The sequence below is a fragment of the Pteropus vampyrus genome, unplaced genomic scaffold, assembly GCF_000151845.1.
Source record: "Pteropus vampyrus isolate Shadow unplaced genomic scaffold, Pvam_2.0 Scaffold151, whole genome shotgun sequence".
NCBI classification, from domain to species: Eukaryota; Metazoa; Chordata; class Mammalia; order Chiroptera; family Pteropodidae; genus Pteropus; species Pteropus vampyrus.
This window is the reverse complement of record NW_011888932.1, coordinates 2,155,168-2,169,182: the sequence shown is the minus strand read 5'-3', so window position 1 is coordinate 2,169,182 and position 14,015 is coordinate 2,155,168. Positions and strand designations below refer to the sequence as shown.

Here is a 14,015-nt window from a genome sequence, read left to right as displayed (position 1 = left end):
TCTCACCGATATTTTATTTTGTACGTTAAAACTTCTTGTAAATGTAAATGTAGGCAGCTCTATGCAAACAAAAACAAAGGGAAACTTCTAACAATGGTAAATTATATTCTGTAATCCATAAATGCACCAGATAAAAGTGTACTAAGAGAAAAAAAATGAAATGATCCCCATTTAGATCACTGAACTGAAAAGTCCTCCAAGAATTGGCTCATGGGTAGAGTAGGTGCTGACAAAGGTGAAAAAAGAACATTGACTTCTACCAAAATCTGTGGCAATAAGTTATTTTTCCTTTAGATTTCCTTCCTAGAGTTCTGCCCACAATCAGAGGGATGTTAAAAAAAAATAAAAATAAAAATAAATTTTTTAAAAGGATGTTAAAATATTCAGAATTTAGGATATGTCAGAAAAAGAAATCAAACTATATAGGATTTCATAGGTTTCATCAGATGTAAGTGCTTTATTGGTCTACTAAATGTTTTAAGTAATTCAGTTGGGTAGCATGACTGCTTTAAATGCAACACTATTTTTAATAAAGAATGCCCTTGGAAAGACTTAAAATATTGCTTATGCTGCCACAGCTCTAACAAAGAGGCAGGTACCATATTTAGTCAATTATTATCACTTAAATGTATTATTTAGCAAAACTTCAGATTGTAAATCTGAGAAAGTCTATAGGGTCTGCCTGAATTACACATTCCCACCACCTCTTCCACATCTTTCAGCTCCACACAAAAATGAAATGAAGCCAAATATATCACAGCAAAGGGGACAGTGTACCAGATGCACTCAACAATCTAGATATATGCGGAGAAATAATGTTCCATTCATTCTCTCTCAAAAGATTAAAAGGGTCTTAATACCATTCCCTTTGCAGCTCTCTTCAAAGGTGAAATTTATAGCATGTCACATTTTATCTTGAAAATGTGTACGCGTCATAATAATTTCATATTTGAGTGCTTTATCAGCAATTTTTACATGAGAGTCATTCAGATTCTGAAATCAGGTATAAAGGAACTTCACATTATAAGCAATAGGATCTACAAACATTTTAAAATTTAATTTGGTAGTGTGTTTTCTCTTTTTTTTTTTAATTTGGCTTTTGTAATCACACCTGCTTGGCGTATGATCAAGACAGACTAAAAATGAATGCCTCGCACATTTGATGGCAATGCTAAATTTAACGTTCTCAGAACCAGTATCACCTCCAGAAAGGAAATACAAAAGATGTTTTAAAATTTACGAGTACAGAAGGACTGTGTGCTCCAAATTATTTCTAAGTTTAATATAAAACACTAAAAATATATTTTTGGTTCCACAGAGGAATCTGCAGAGCAAAAACAGCAATGTGCTGATGCCCACCTTCCTATAAATCAGCGGGACTGTGCAAATTGTTAGATCAATGCTTTCTGGTGAAAGATTCCTTCTGATTTGGTTAATTCAGCCAATCCAGTTTTTCACGATACAAAGAATTAGCAGAGCCTCCTTATAGTATAATCTTACAGGCATTATTATCTCTACCCTGCTGCACAAATTCACCACACACAGGGCTTCTTTGTGTCCAAGGTCATTACAAGCAGGTTCCCCTGTAACGGGTCCTCTTGGAAGGCTCACACCTAACATTTTCCAATCCTCTCCTAGCATTTTTGCATGACTACCAGGATTCATCAACAACGGTATGGCCTTGCTTTTGTTTTCCTGTTTGACAAGTGACTGAACTTCAACAAGGAAGCCATTGAAAGAAAACAAAATCCCCTTCTCTCCACTATTCATTAGAGCCTTCTTATATAGGATAGAGTACCCCTCGAAACTAGTTAGAATGGAGATAAGACAGCTTAAGGCTGAGGGTGTACTTTAGATGTCTAAAAAGCAACAGGTATTGCCTAAACAGACACAGAGCACAACACATAAACTGAATTTACGTTCCTGTATCCCAATGTGACTATTGTAATTTCAGGAGCATTTTCACAATATTTAATCTCTGAAGACACAATGAAACTTAACTAAATATTAATAGAACTGAGGTATAAGCCACATACAAATCTTTGTACTTTTGTATATTTCTGCAAAATTAAGAAGTTACATGGAGTGCCAGAAACGTAACAATATTTATCATATACCAACCCCATTGGCGGCCGCCATCTGCACTATTGTTTCTATTGCTGATTTATTGAAATACCGCCCATCTCCGCCGACCACCAGTGAGGATCCCTGGCGATCTTTTAGGTCTATGGAAAAAAATATACTCTGGATAAAATTCTCCAGATAGCAAGGCTTTGCCTCGAAACAATAGGTTTTCTTCCGTAATCCACTAGTTCCTGGTTTCTGATCAGAGTAGGGAGCTGTAGCAAAAGTCAACAGAGAAAGAGGACCTTCTTCCATTTTCCAGTATTTCCCAGAAATCCACTCATTAAAATCACTCATTTTTCATTTCCACCACTTGGCTCAGCGAGGGTATCCAGAAAGCAGTCAAGATCCACAAACTGGTCTGTCTGACCTGAAGCTGCAACTGTGTCGTCTGAATAACCAAAATAGAGGTTGTGCCTGGATGATCACTCTCAAGGAGGAAGCTGGGTTAATTCCTTGTTGTCATGGCCCCTTGTGAAAAAGTTAAAGGCCACACACCCACCCACATTCACACGCAAAGCAGATCTTCAAAGTTGTTTTGATGAGGACACTTCTGCCCACATAACCAAGCCAAATACCCTTCAATTATTTTTGCCTCATGTTCCCGTTAGGGTGGAGATAACTCCGAAGGCTGCTGCATGAGGCAGACTTCAGTTACAAACACCAGATGGCTGCCAGACTCCGCTCCCAGAGCCCAGGCATAGACGGAGCAAGTGCAGACCCAAGAAGCAGGTTTGTGAACAAGACACCCTGCTCCCAACACCCCTTACACCAGAGCCTCTCTAGGCATTCTCAGCCTCACTGAGAAGGCCATCTGCAACTAAAGTTGTTCCATGCCATCTAACAAGTTAAAGGTCAATCTTAAAATGGATGTGAAGGATCTCGGTTACCTCTGGTTTTCTTGCATCATTGTCATTTTGATACCCAAGTGATTTTTTTACTTCCCACATGCAATCTCAGTTAGAAGAAAAAAATTATCTAATAGAACAAATTCATTCATTGACCACCAAGGATTTAACAAAATAGAGAACATTGACTTCTACCAAAATCTGTGGCAATAAGTTATTTTTCCTTTAGATTTCCTTCCTAGAGTTCTGCCCACAATCAGAGGGATGTTAAAAAAAAATAAAAATAAAAATAAATTTTTTAAAAGGATGTTAAAATATTCAGAATTTAGGATATGTCAGAAAAAGAAATCAAACTATATAGGATTTCATAGGTTTCATCAGATGTAAGTGCTTTATTGGTCTACTAAATGTTTTAAGTAATTCAGTTGGGTAGCATGACTGCTTTAAATGCAACACTATTTTTAATAAAGAATGCCCTTGGAAAGACTTAAAATATTGCTTATGCTGCCACAGCTCTAACAAAGAGGCAGGTACCATATTTAGTCAATTATTATCACTTAAATGTATTATTTAGCAAAACTTCAGATTGTAAATCTGAGAAAGTCTATAGGGTCTGCCTGAATTACACATTCCCACCACCTCTTCCACATCTTTCAGCTCCACACAAAAATGAAATGAAGCCAAATATATCACAGCAAAGGGGACAGTGTACCAGATGCACTCAACAATCTAGATATATGCGGAGAAATAATGTTCCATTCATTCTCTCTCAAAAGATTAAAAGGGTCTTAATACCATTCCCTTTGCAGCTCTCTTCAAAGGTGAAATTTATAGCATGTCACATTTTATCTTGAAAATGTGTACGCGTCATAATAATTTCATATTTGAGTGCTTTATCAGCAATTTTTACATGAGAGTCATTCAGATTCTGAAATCAGGTATAAAGGAACTTCACATTATAAGCAATAGGATCTACAAACATTTTAAAATTTAATTTGGTAGTGTGTTTTCTCTTCTTTTTTTTAATTTGGCTTTTGTAATCACACCTGCTTGGCGTATGATCAAAACAGACTAAAAATGAATGCCTCGCAATTTGATGGCAATGCTAAATTTAATGTTCTCAGAACCAGTATCACCTCCAGAAAGGAAATACAAAAGATGTTTTAAAATTTACGAGTACAGAAGGACTGTGTGCTCCAAATTATTTCTAAGTTTAATATAAAACACTAAAAATATATTTTTGGTTCCACAGAGGAATCTGCAGAGCAAAAACAGCAATGTGCTGATGCCCACCTTCCTATAAATCAGCGGGACTGTGCAAATTGTTAGATCAATGCTTTCTGGTGAAAGATTCCTTCTGATTTGGTTAATTCAGCCAATCCAGTTTTTCACGATACAAAGAATTAGCAGAGCCTCCTTATAGTATAATCTTACAGGCATTATTATCTCTACCCTGCTGCACAAATTCACCACACACAGGGCTTCTTTGTGTCCAAGGTCATTACAAGCAGGTTCCCCTGTAACGGGTCCTCTTGGAAGGCTCACACCTAACATTTTCCAATCCTCTCCTAGCATTTTTGCATGACTACCAGGATTCATCAACAACGGTATGGCCTTGCTTTTGTTTTCCTGTTTGACAAGTGACTGAACTTCAACAAGGAAGCCATTGAAAGAAAACAAAATCCCCTTCTCTCCACTATTCATTAGAGCCTTCTTATATAGGATAGAGTACCCCTCGAAACTAGTTAGAATGGAGATAAGACAGCTTAAGGCTGAGGGTGTACTTTAGATGTCTAAAAAGCAACAGGTATTGCCTAAACAGACACAGAGCACAACACATAAACTGAATTTACGTTCCTGTATCCCAATGTGACTATTGTAATTTCAGGAGCATTTTCACAATATTTAATCTCTGAAGACACAATGAAACTTAACTAAATATTAATAGAACTGAGGTATAAGCCACATACAAATCTTTGTACTTTTGTATATTTCTGCAAAATTAAGAAGTTACATGGAGTGCCAGAAACGTAACAATATTTATCATATACCAACCCCATTGGCGGCCGCCATCTGCACTATTGTTTCTATTGCTGATTTATTGAAATACCGCCCATCTCCGCCGACCACCAGTGAGGATCCCTGGCGATCTTTTAGGTCTATGGAAAAGAATATACTCTGGATAAAATTCTCCAGATAGCAAGGCTTTGCCTCGAAACAATAGGTTTTCTTCCGTAATCCACTAGTTCCTGGTTTCTGATCAGAGTAGGGAGCTGTAGCAAAAGTCAACAGAGAAAGAGGACCTTCTTCCATTTTCCAGTATTTCCCAGAAATCCACTCATTAAAATCACTCATTTTTCATTTCCACCACTTGGCTCAGCGAGGGTATCCAGAAAGCAGTCAAGATCCACAAACTGGTCTGTCTGACCTGAAGCTGCCACTGTGTCGTCTGAATAACCAAAATAGAGGTTGTGCCTGGATGATCACTCTCAAGGAGGAAGCTGGGTTAATTCCTTGTTGTCATGGCCCCTTGTGAAAAAGTTAAAGGCCACACACCCACCCGCATTCACACGCAAAGCAGATCTTCAAAGTTGTTTTGATGAGGACACTTCTGCCCACATAACCAAGCCAAATACCCTTCAATTATTTTTGCCTCATGTTCCCGTTAGGGTGGAGATAACTCCGAAGGCTGCTGCATGAGGCAGACTTCAGTTACAAACACCAGATGGCTGCCAGACTCCGCTCCCAGAGCCCAGGCATAGACGGAGCAAGTGCAGACCCAAGAAGCAGGTTTGTGAACAAGACACCCTGCTCCCAACACCCCTTAAACCAGAGCCTCTCTAGGCATTCTCAGCCTCACTGAGAAGGCCATCTGCAACTAAAGTTGTTCCATGCCATCTAACAAGTTAAAGGTCAATCTTAAAATGGATGTGAAGGATCTCGGTTACCTCTGGTTTTCTTGCATCACTGTCATTTTGATACCCAAGTGATTTTTTTACTTCCCACATGCAATCTCAGTTAGAAGAAAAAAATTATCTAATAGAACAAATTCATTCATTGACCACCAAGGATTTAACAAAATAGTATTCAGTTCTAAAGAATAGATACCTATAAATATGCCCTGAATGACCAACAGCTTGGTCATTCCTTTGAACTTATGAAAAATTGGGGATGAAGATGTACCAAATCCTTGAAGATATAAGCAGAACAGGGGGGAAAGATATGTCTTTCTGAGTGCATGAGGCTTCATCAAGTTATTTGAAAAAAATACTATGAACATAAGATTAAATTTTGTGTTTTGATTTTCTCAGTTTCAAATAGACTTGGCTTTTAAGAAAACATTTTTAGTGAAGCAGTTTAAGTCTTTCACATTTGAAGAAACTAACATACATAAAAACGTTCTACCTGAATACGATATCCAATCCCATTTGATCTCTGAGATTTTACTAAAAATCTACGTAAGTGCATACATGTATGTTCTTTACCTGGTTCAGCAGAAGTTGCCAATTAAGAAGCTCCATTGTCAAGGTTTTGGTGACTTGTTAAGGATGCTTAAAAAGTAAACCAGGATTAGTTACATCACATGTTTGGAGAGTTTGACACGTGCACTAAGGAGTCAAGGTTTTCAAGGGAAGTGAATAATCCCTTGACAAACTAAATCTGAGAATTTTTCAGACTTTCGGCAAGGTCCAAAAGTAAACAGGTGCTGAGAGCAGCAGGCTACCCTCTCCGTGGCACGAATGGCCCTGTGTTCCACAGGCTGCTCTGAGCAGGGCCAGCAGAGCCATTGGGCTCATGAGCAGAAAGCGGCCACTGGCAAAGGAGCCTGTTCTTCTTCAAATGACAAATGGGGTTGGCCTATGTGCAGGGAAGACCTCGAGACAAAACATTAAAACAATTCACAAGACATGAAAACCAGCCAGCCAAAAAATGATTACCTTTTATTACTTATTTTTGCTTAGTTTTTAAAACTAAAATTTCTTAGAAATTAATTTACAAAGTAAGCTAGCTTTATTAACAGTAGTTTACACACCCACTGTTTTTCAACTTCCTGAAATGCATTTTTTTAAATTCATATTTTTTAAGTTCGGTGCCTACTTTCCTCTGGTTTCAAACAGGCTAGCAAATTAGGTCAGCATATGCATCTTGACATATTTAATAATAGATCCAGATTCGTGAAATATCAACCCAATAATCTTTTCATTGGGAATAACAAAGCAACCAACCACATAATTGGTAGTTTTCTTAATAAGATCTTGAAATCCAAGGGTAGATTCAGGGACACATGGTCACGAGAGTGCTCCAGCAACCCCAACCAAAGCGTCTCCGCCCACACACTCCAGCATGTTCTCTGACGGTGGTCTGCCACTCTCTCAGTGAAGCTCCTTCTAAAGCTGGAACTAGAAGAATAATGTTTTGTTGGGTTTCTTTCCCACACATTTATTTATTTCGGCTAGCCTGTGGTTAATCAATTCCATAAAATGAGAAATTATGAAGAATCAAGGCATAAGTATGCAACTTCAAAATAAATGTGAAACGCAAAAAATACAAGCATAAATGTGAGTTCATTCACCGCACGAGACCTAACAGATCTTGTTTCAAAGGCTGCAAATGCTTTCTTTTTTCTGGAAGACTGTGTCTGCGTCAGATACTGGAACACCTCAGCTTATCAGTGTGTGTTCATGTGAACAAAACTTATTTCTAAAAATACTTTTTCACATTGCGTGTGTTGTAAAAGCTACTCTTTTCTAGAATTAAGCCTGTTCTTGGGCCTAGTGCCAGTTTCTAATGATCTAAAACCCGACTGATTCAGAAAGTCTTCCAAATATAACTATTCGGATTCTTAAAGGTTAAAAAACGGTTTTTTTTTTAAGGTAGTATGGCAATCTTAATAATGCTGATGTTCCTCCAGACTTTTACTGATGTTTTTAAAAATGCGTACAGCACCAGGTCTTCCTAGGTGGTCTCCCATCCAAGTACTAACCAGGCCCGACCCTGCTTAGCTTCCGAGATCAGAAGAGATCGGGCACGTTCAGGGTGGCATGGCCATAGACGGTGCTCTTCCAGTCTTAACTTTCCAAATACTTGATATGCCATCTTGGAGTTCATTATTTGTTTGCCTCTTCATTTCAAAATTTTTAAAGGTACCTCCCCATTTGGTCATCTTCATATTTAAAAAATCATTTAATCCAAATGGTAATAGCAGTGGTTGAGCATCGAGAGGTCATATGTGTCTAACCTATGGAATGAGGTTACTAGGTGAAACTACTGTCTCCCTCTTGGATGGCAATGTCAGTGTGGGCACATGTACTTTTTTACTTCCCTGAGTATGAGTTAGCTTGACAGCTAGACACAGACGGGGGAGTATTCCCACCTCTTGTGGCTCTTGCACAGGTGGGTGAAGACCCAGCAACTTAAGTACACGCCAAATCTAAGGTTCCAGAGGAAATCCAAAACAGAAAGTACCGTTTTCAGCCACTACATATGCCTGGCCTGGTGTTAGTCAACATGCAAAGCCAACCCCGCCCCTTCCCCCCCCAAAACAATCCTTGCCCTAGAAAAGCTTCTATTCTAAAAGTGGGTCTGAGTCATAATTTTATGGACACTATAGCACTCAACCCCATATAAAAATATTACCAGAAGCAGCAATGTTAGATGGACTGTGAAGTGTGGTAAAAAAGAAGAGGCATTAAAAACATTAAGCTTCCTAAGACGCTCAGACTAAGTGGGGCAGCTATTAAGAAACTCATTTGTTTTAGCTCTCCAGCAAAGGTTGAACTTCATCTTCGGAAACGTTACTGTCGAGCATAGCGAACCCAATTTGGCCTAATGAATTCGCCTGCATTGCCAGTACTCCTTCACAATGACACAAATTACATTTAAACCATATGGGGGATTTAAGGATTACTCCCTTCAGACAAGAAACTTTCATACTGGTCTTGGGTCCAATCAATTTCACAATGGCAGAGTTATGAACCCCTTCACTCCCGGCCTCACAAAGACTCCGGCTCCCATTCTGATCAGCAATGATACCTTCCTAGTGGAACACAGTGGAAACTATAGTTCTGCCAAGCCTGCCTTCCTTCTTCCTTTCCTTCCTTTCCTTTCTCCTCTCTCCTCCTTTCAATCTTTCATCCCTCTTTTTTTCCCTTCCCTTCCCTTCTTTTCCCCTCCCTCCCTTCCTTTCCATCAATAAACATTTATTAGGGAACTAACTACTATTTCCTAGGTCTCATGTGAAGGTCACATCCAGGGCCTGAATAGTTCACCTCTTCAAACCAAAAGTTCTTTTTTAGCAAATGCCACAAGAGTGGGCATAGGGGATGGAACTGCTAACCCTTTCTCTAGGTGTAAGCACTGGAAAGAAAACTATTATTTGAGCTAAAAGCAGCAAGAATCATCAGATTCCCAGCTTGAGGCCATGAGCTTGTGACAGCTGCAGGTGCTTGTTCCTAAGAAGTTTGTACCGAAAAGGAGTCATCACGGCACGGTGGTATCAATGCTGTCCCAGAGGTGCATGTACAGAGCTATGGCTCTCAAGAGGTTACAGTGATGGGGTGAGACTGGAGAAATAGTTGGGGTAAGATTATAGAGTCTCATAAACCACACTAAAGTTTATTTTGTAGGCACCAGAAGCTATGGAAATGTTTAAGCAGGAGGAAGATAAACGTTCCAAAAAATCTGTTGGTTTTTATTTCTTCCAGCATGAAGACCCTACCTGAACATCTCTCTTTCCTCTGACCCTTTTCCACATAGTGTCTTTGACTCAATCCCTCTTTTCTCTAAAACTGTCCCCTCCCCCACCTAACAAGAGTGGATTCCTAGGGCCATGTTGCTACTACGGGACCCTGATGCCAGGCCCTGATCACAATAGGTAGACACCTGACCAAAGCTGGATCGATCACATTTTCTCTCCTAGGAATCTAGAATCAGAACTCAAAAGTACACTAGTCAGATTCCCAGTCCATGAACTGGGAAGCCAGGTTAGCCCAGGAGCCGTGGGGCAGGGACAGTTGTGCCATGAGAATATCCACAGAATTGTGACGGGCAGCCAGATGATACATGGAAATACATGAGAACTATGAAGGATCCAACTCATTTAGACATTTCTAAGAGTTGTGGACCTGATGTACAGGAAGAATTGGAAAAGAATTCATAATAGAATCAAGCAGAAAATAGGTTAGGTGAATCTTCTCAAGGGGGTAGAGGCTGCGGCTTCGTGACACATGAGAATTGGGGAATGTGGTCTGTGAACACAAACCACTTGAGGCTCCCAACTGGCGTTCTGGACCAGGGTGGTTCCATATCCAGATCTCTAGTCGACATGCACCTCAGCCAGCTGACAATGTCAGTCACCCCCAATTCAATTGGAAAGGTAACTCCTAATTGCTTGGGGTAAAAGGATGGTTTTGAAGTGGGCATTTTTAAACACAGAAAGATTCAGAATTAAGTACAGACATAAAGTAAACCAAACTCAAAGTACACAGAAAGTGAAATAAATCAAACTTATAGTATTAATATTTTTGTAATTAGTTTAGGAGAAAATCTAAGCATATTTGGGATTTTAAGTATGTTAGAAATTCTAAGATATTAGTTCATCTAACAGATTAGCCTTGTGAATCCAATTCATAACGTGTAATTGAGTAACTTATTTTGACCTATGATTTTAAGTTTAAAGAGGTAAGATAATTTTATCAAAATTATAAACATTATTCAAACATTCAAGAAAACTCTGAATGCACCATATTTATAAATTTAAATCATCAGGTGTGGACGCTTTATCAGAGAATGGACTCTAAGGCTAGACTGACAGGCTTGGAAGCCCAACTCTGCCAGTCAGTATGTGACCTCAGATAAATTATTTAACCTCTCTGTGCTTCCATTGTCTCATCTATAAAAATAGGGAGAAAAAAAAAGTCTGCCAACTTACCAGTTGCTGCAGTCAGAACTGAATGAGGTAATATGCAGAAAGTTTTAAAACCTGGTATAGGATACCCTACACAAGCATCTGATGTTATCATTATTAGATGATATGAGAACAACCTGAATAATTTCAAAGTTTTGCTGGTTAGACAAAACACTTAAAAAGTAAATAAACATATTTGATTTATAAACCTGAAATATTCATAGGCATTTCAGTAAATGAGTTTATAACCAATCTCTCTCTCTCTCTCCCTCTCTCTCTCTCTCTCTCACACACACACACATACACACACGCACGCACGCACAAACCCCAACAACTTATATTGACAAGTGAGTCAGCAGACAGAGAAGAAAATGAAGCAGATGTACTGAGATAAACAGACAGGCGAGACAGAGTAGCTGCTTTGGTTCCTCCTGTTTCAGGCTCCTGTGAGGCCCAACTGCACACCTTACCCTTGGCTTTCAAGAGACATCCCTCTAGCCTTATGTCCTCTTGGTGGCTCACTGTAGTCTGTCACTTGTGCCACCTATAACTCTTCACTGTGTTGAGCAGGGCTCTGTAGTGCCTGGCTCCCATCTGCAAACTGAGTCAGGCTCCACCTCCTGTCTCACCCAGGCAAGAAGAAGAGTCCTCCTCCCCTTCGCTGAGCAACCTCAGTCAACAGTAGGGACACATGCAAGAGTAGAATTTACGAGTTGGGTGACCTTGGGCAAAGTTCTTACCCTCTCGGTGTCCCCTTTTCGAAAACAGTACCTACTTAGACACTGTGGTGATCACTGCATGATACATACAAATATTGAATCATTATGTTGTACACCTGAAACTAATGTTATGTGTCAATTATACCTCAGTTTTTAAAAAATGCATTTCTTAAAGGGAGCAATAAAAAAGAAAATAGCATCTACTGCATAGGTTTGCTGTATGAAGATATGACAAGTTAATAAATGTAAAGAGCTTTGCACTGGCTAGTCCTACTGCCTTGTGAGCCCTACTTAAGTGCTAGCTTTTATTACTGCCTTAAATCAATCTGAAAATATGTAGCTGTGTTTCATACCTATTTATGGGTATATGTATTTTAAGAGTTAGGAAATGTTCTTTAAAGAAAAGGAGAAATTACATTAAACTATAAAGAAGGTACAAGGCCAGAAGAATTACAAGGGCCAGATGGCTTAGGGCTGTACAGAATCCCAGAATCAAAAAGGTTCCTGAAGCACATTTTGAAGTTAAAAACAAAACAGCTGCCTCAGAGCCATGTACATCCTCTAGCATCCGTCAGTCTGTTGTCCATCTGTTTACACATCCATGTACCCAACAGTTACTGCATAAACTGACTTACAGCATTCATTTCACCAGGCATTGTGCACCACATGAAGTTGACAGACTCAAGTTGCCAAGAAACTTTTGATCTAAAAGGAGAGATGGATAAGCCAACAAATCATTTTAAAAATGGAGTAAAAAGTGCTAACCTGGGAGCTCACAAGGGAGCTATGAGCACTCAGAGAGAGAAAGTTATGGAAGGTGTTCCCCACCTCCACAAATGCCGCTCTTAATTTGTGTGGTTAAATCGAAAAACAGTCTCTATTTGAAGATGCACAGGGCTTAGTAATCCCTTTCATACATAATGCACACATGAGTAAGATTCTGTTTCATTAGAAATTACCAATATTCAACCATTTTGATCTATAAAAACAGCAATTTAGATGGTTTACATAAAAATTTTATATTTCTTTTATTTCTTTTGGAGCAGCTTCAAATTTTTTTTCATTTAAATCTTTTAAGAATATTAATTTGGAGCTAAGGGAATATTTTCTCGTATTCTTGCTATTACCAGGAACTGTGTATTAAAATCCTCTCGTAAAAAGAGATCTAAAGAATTGCCTTATTTTCAAATCATTCATGGTTGTATGTTTCCCTCTTCTGGTGGAAAACGGGAAAACAAGCAAGCATTCCCAGAGCCTCACCAGGGGGCGCACTAGCTGGCTCCAGTGGCATTGCACAACCCGGGGGGGGGTCTCATTCACCTGGCATACCATGGGAATCATGCCCCCTAGAGTTTTGTGCCAAACAGTGGTTGGCCCGCGATCAAATAATTAACATGTGCCAAGATTTTTGGGTTTTTAAGAGAGGAAAGGTGAAGTTATTCTCTGTCTCATCGTTAAGAATTTTTCCAATAACATGGCCTGGCCAAATTAGGATGTCCAGCTGTAAACAAAATGAGTGAAGGTGGACACAAAGAGGGGATATTTTTTGTGAGCCTGATTTTTTTGTAAAATGAGAATAGTAAAACTTCCTTTACAGGTTCCAAAAGTAAATATGGAAAGGCATATAAAGTGCTTAACACAACGCCTGGCCACTGAGTAGCCACTCCATAAATGTTATCTGGACTCCCCAAAACAGAAAGAGATATTGATAAAGACTGATCACATCCTTCTAACACATCCTCTGATCTCTAAAGCAGGTGAGCCCAGGCAGGAGAGAATCAGAGATATGGGTCAGTCTACATGGTCTGTGTGCTGGATTAAACATCTACAATGGGCCAGGGAAAAGGTGGAGGAGGAAATCTATAGTATCTGCTCCAACCAGAGGGCTATAGAGTCAGAAAGGCCTGAGTCTGAATCCTGCCTTTGCCACCTTCTGGCTGTATATGGCCTCTGGCCTCGGTTTTCTTGTTCGTAAATTAGGGACAGTTCCAGGGACAGCTGAGCCCTTTGCAGCAGGGTCACTGGTCTCTGTGAGAGGCCCTCTGGTAGACTCCTCCCCTCCCCACACACCCCTTTTCTTTGCCCCAGAGTGTTTGGTTTCTATCACTAAATAACAGAGTGTGTGCCAGGGTTTGGTATGTACAAGCCTCCTCCCCTGCTCAGTGGTGAGGAGAAAGACAGCACTTTATTCATTTTGGAACCTCAGCACCTGAAATGAAGTATAGTGAAGAGTCAATAAATGTTTGAGTGGCTATACTGTTAAAGGAAGAGCATTAAATGACCTCCGTGAATAGCATTTTTGATAAATGGAGGGAAGTTTCTCCAGTAGTCAAGTAAGCGATCTCCCCTCCTGAATCAGCCTCAACTATGAAATTACTCCCACCATCACATACCACTCCCAAAGCACAGGGCATCCAC

The 14,015-nt window shown here is 39.5% G+C and overlaps 1 protein-coding gene and 1 non-coding gene across 2 annotated transcripts in view; both read right to left on the bottom strand.

Moving 5' to 3' along the window:
• PGM1 (phosphoglucomutase 1) overlaps window positions 1–14,015 on the bottom strand; it is a 60,856-nt gene that overhangs the window by 32,278 nt on the left and 14,563 nt on the right. The gene's annotated exons all lie outside the window — the stretch shown is intronic.
• LOC111745310 lies at window positions 7,908–8,026 on the bottom strand. The gene has a single exon (XR_002782592.1). It is a non-coding gene; the product is annotated as a 5S ribosomal RNA (ribosomal RNA).